This window comes from Epargyreus clarus, unplaced genomic scaffold (genome assembly GCF_041222505.1).
Source record: "Epargyreus clarus isolate Ecla_fem2 unplaced genomic scaffold, WU_Ecla_fem_2.2 ptg000035l, whole genome shotgun sequence".
In the NCBI taxonomy this organism is placed as follows: Eukaryota; Metazoa; Arthropoda; class Insecta; order Lepidoptera; family Hesperiidae; genus Epargyreus; species Epargyreus clarus.
The window spans coordinates 6533754-6539066 of NW_027332240.1; positions in this window are offsets into that span (position 1 = coordinate 6533754).

Sequence of the window (5313 nt, forward strand, 5' to 3'; positions counted from 1 at the left end):
ACTTATAAAAAAAAAGTAAATTTATATGTTAAAGTTTATGTATCGAATTTTAAGTGTTTATTTCCCGAACTTAATGTAACATAAAAATATAATTAACTAGCTGACCCGGCAAACTTTGTACCGTCTCAAAATCTATTTATTATCAAATACATTTCATATAAAATATAGCCTATGTTACTCGTGGATAATGTAGCTTTCGAATGGTGAAAGAATTTTTAAAATCGGTCCAGTAGTTTTTGAGCCTATTCATTACAATCAAACAAACAAACAAGGTTTTCCTCTTTATAATATTAGTATAGATTACAATGACTACAAGAGTGTTGTACCAAAGTTAGTTTGTACCAAAGTTATAATTAATTGTGCTTACAGTTTTTCAATGTCTTGACTATGTACTTTTACGAAACATTCCGATCCATTTAAAGCGCTGAGATATCAACAGCCTAATTACTTAGAAGCCGGCTTAAGGCACTTTGAATACCACGCACTACGTATTCCAAAAACTTACGGCTTATTTAAAAGCTGTAAGTTCCATTAAATGCACAAATATAGCATTATATTTATGAGATGGGCTACTTGTAGGGGTTTACACGTAGGCCTTCGAATAAGTATACTTTGAAATTGAAGCAATATTAAATTCTATTTAGATTCGCTCACAGATGCTTAGCTACCACTCAGCAAATCTTAGAAGATTTTTCTTATAATACAGGAGTAGCAGACGAGCATGCAGTCCATCTGACGGTATGTGTCTACTGCCGCGTTTGGACATCTATAATCAACCTCAGATAGGATTAGATATTCCTACCTGAGGTTGGCCACAGATGCATCGCTACCCTTGAGGACTAAACTAGAATGTCTCGGAAAAGTATGTATCCCTTACCACACCCTTCAAATCAGAACACAACAACGTTTAACGCTGCTGTCATAAGGCAGAAATAGGTGTAGCGGTGGTGCCGCCGGAGTTGAACCACAAAGGGTTCTACCACCTTCAAAAATCTTCCTGTTCTGAGAGGAGAACCGTACCCAGCAGTGGGATAGTAATGGGTTGATAATAAACATTAACTACTTAACAAATTTTCGAAAATATACAAAGTAAACCTGAAATGACCGGTTTATCTCCACATCCGTGGATATATAATAGCTTTTATCAATGACTTACACCTCGGCGGCGCGGGTAGTTTTTATCATAGCAAAATCGGGAGGATAACAAGTAGATAATAAATCTCCGGTCCTCAGCCTCATTTACCTGCTGGCGGCCGTATCGCGGCCCGATATCGCTGATAGTGTGCGCCGATAAATAAAATAATGACGTGTACGGGTGAACGCGAAATTGGAAGAGGAACAGATTTGAAAAACGTTTTAGTTATAGGGGAGTTGGAGAACCTATAAAGGTTAAGGTAAGGAGAACCCTTTGTGGTTTAACGGCGGCACCATAAAAATATTTAAAGAACGTTTCAGTTTTACAGGAGTTAGAAAACCAATAAAGGTGGTAGAGATAAGTGCGGTTCAACTCCGGTGGCACCACCGCCTCATCTATTTCTGCCTAATAACAGCAGTTAAACATTGCTGTGTTCTGTTTTGAGGAGTAAAGAAGATGGACATACTTTTCTTTTCCTTTTTTTTTGTTTACGAGGAGGAAACCTTTAAAAGGTACCCGACAACGTGGGAGCGACGCTGGGTTATGTGGGATTTTTACCGCACTAAAACCCCCCCGGTGGCCGTCATCAACGCTTGTTGGAGAACTCCGGGATCTCCGACGGACCACAACCGAAGTCCTCCAAGCACGATGCCCCGATCGGGCTCTGTCCTGGGACAGCAGTTTTCGCTCCTCCCAAACCATCTAGTGTTCACGACGGTATGCGACCACACATACTGCTGTCCTTCCCGGGGTCACTTACTAGACGGATCGGGCTCCCACTCTTGCCGCCCGCAACCTCGGAAGCCCCCTTTTAGTCGCCTTTTACGACAGGCAGGGGATACCGTAGCCCTATGCTAGTCCCGGAACTACAGGGACACAGGAGTTCTGACCTAAGAGAACCTGGTATTGTCTGTTGTTGATTACATGTGTCCATAGGCAGCAATAACTATTTAACATCATTAGGACTGCATACTTGTCTGCTGCATATACATATATCATCTATATTATATACCAAAAATATTCTGTACAATCGTGTAATTCTGTATAACCGTGTAATCCTAATTATTTTCTTTAAAACACAGTTTTTCTACCAAAACTATTAATATTATATGTACAAGAAAGCATTTAAAAATAGGATAAAATTATAATACTAAATTATACTAAATAAATTATAATACTAAATACTATATAAATTATAATACTAAATAATACTTACAGAACCAATAAGCCCTGCGCCCGTACCCCACAGTATCCAGTTTAAATTAGCGTTTGGTGTACGCAACGGAATCTGCGAGTGACCATTAACATAGGGGTGCCCGGGGCTTAGCGGCTAAAGTGTATGCACTAACATATGTAGCTACGTATGGTAAGTATATTATGTGTGGTACTAGCTCTAATTAGTAGTGAGGTAGCTGAGTTAAAATCCAAAATTAATTTTGTGGTATTCATAACATATGTGTTTCTACATATACCTAGCTGACCCGGCAAACGTTGTGTTGCCATATAAATAAAAAAATGTTAAGGGTGAACAACCCTTATCACTTAGAGGTATGAAAAATATATAGTAGCCGATTCTCAGACTGAATATGGATATAAAATTTGGTGATCGGTAAAGCCGTTTCGGAGGAGTACGGTAACTAACATTGTGACACGAGAATTTTATATAAAAGATATAGGAGTAGCAGACGAGAGTGCAGTCCAGCTGATGGTAAGTGACTGCAGCCGCTCATGGACAGCTGTAATCAACCCCACATAAGATTAGATGAGAATAGATGAGATAGAACCTGTCGTTGGCCATAGATGCTCCGCTACCCGTGAGGAGTAAGCTGGAACGCCTCGGAAAATAATGTCTCCTTCACCACACCATCAATAGTGTCCATAGACATCGGTAATTGATTTCCATCAAGTAGTCCGTCTGCCTTATTGTTAGCTTAAATATACAAAAAGATGGAGACTGATTTGCGAAATAAAGCAACAGGGGGCAATAGAGACGGATGGTGACTAGACGCTTATTTCTGCCTAATAACAGCAGTGTTAAACGTTGCTGTGTTCTGGTTTGAAGGGTGTGGTAAGGGAAACATATTTATCTGAGGTTATCCAACTTATGTATATATTATCAAGGGTAGTTGGGTAGGGGTAGGGACAGGAGTGGATATAGTAAGTAGGGAGTCTATGTACCTATCTGTTGTCAAACTCAGATCGGAATCTTATCGCGAGTTGATTACAGATGTCCATACTCGACAGTAGCCACTAACCATCGATGGACTGGACTCATTTCTTTCAATCTTACACAAAAATATATTTATAAACATTTTAAATACAGTAGCCAAACAAATCAAAAGGGAGGCTTTACCTTTATTTGTATGTATGTATTGTATGTGTATATTTATGTATACAGGCACGGTCGCCCGCAGCGGGTGTCACCCACAAAGCGGCCGACAGCGACATGCTACCGGCGAAACCATACAAATACATACATACATATTATTGTATGGCATGTTTATTTGTGTTGGTATTTCTCTGCGTTTTGGATATATGAAGAATATAGCACAGTGATATGTCTCTGAAGTTGTGATAGCTAAGTAAGGGTCGGCCTCTCATTCGGGGGTCTGAAGTTCAAATCCCAGGCTGATTTGTCGAAGTTATGTGCGTGTTAGACATTAAGTATTACTTGCTTAAACGGTGAAGAAAATATCATGAGGAAACCTAGATGCCTGAGAGTTCGAAAAATAATTCTTAAGTGTGTGTAATGTTTACCAATTTGCACTTAATCAACGCGGTGGACTATGGCCTAAACCGGCGGTATGGCGGTGGACTCTGAGGGGATACCCGTGCCCAGCAGTAGGATAGTAATGGATTGTTGATGAGAATGGTGAAGCAAGTGATATGTCTCTGAAGCTGTGATAGCCAAGTAAAACTCGGGCTCTCATTCGAGAGTCCAAGGTTTTAATCCCAGGCTCCAATTTTTCATAAACTCCTGCTCTTATTCAGACTTTTTTTTCATTCTGCCATAAATGGCGTACACATATAATTTTAAGTCGCATTTTATAAATTATTTTTTTTAAATTGTAGATACTAATTTTCAATATTATTAAAACTTTTCATGGACCGCAGCTCTTTTGCTACTTCTATTCCAAAATTCAGAAACTCTTTCGCACCAAAACAAGCAAAAAGTCAGCACTAATTTCCGCTTGTTTTGATCCACCAATAAAGAAACTTTGGGCGGTCGATAGTGTCAACAGGCATCAGTTAATCTTGTCAATCAGACGGATCCCTGCAACCTTATCTGTAATCTACCTTAATACCTCTTCAATCTCGATCCGAATCAGCTGACGCGCACAATCAAAGCACAATTAATTAACCGGAACAATGGCGATCTGTTGTAAAAATAATCTATCTTATCTCAGGTATGTCGAGTGTAATGAGGCAGCATCCTAACAAGTTATATATAACGTGAAAATATAAAAATAAGCGTTATTTGGCGAGTATATCTACACTAATATTATAAAGAGGAAAACTTTATTTGTTTGTTTGATTGTAATGAATAGGCTCAAAAACTACTGGGCCGGTTTTAAAAATTCTTTCACCATTCGAAAGCTACATTATCCACGAGTAATATAGGCTATATTTTATATGAAATATATTTGATAAATAAATTTTGAGGCGGTACAAACTTTGCCGGGTCAGCTAGTCTACTATATTTAAACAAAGCAACTTGATAGAAATCGCGTTTTCTTTTACTACATTTTAGTCATAAAGACATACCTAATTAAATAAATATTTTTTAACAAACTAATTCTTATTATATTTTTATATAATATAGAAGTAGCAGATGAACTTACAGTCCCCTTGAAGATAAGTGGCTACTGCCGCCCATGGACATCTGTAATCAACGCGATAAGATTAGATGCCTATTTGAGGAGCCTCAGATCCGCCTATCCGTGAGGACTAAGCTGGAATACCTCGGAATAGTATGTTTCCCTTACCACACCCTTCAAAACAGAACACAGGAGCGCTTAACACTGCTGTTATTAGTCAAAAATAGGTGTGGCGGTGGGGCCGCCGTAGTCTTACTTCAGAGGGTTCTACAATCTTTTAATATAAGTTCACCCCATTAGTAGACACTTCAAATCAGAACACAGCAGCGCTACATTGTCTTGGCTACAAAAGCTCTACCG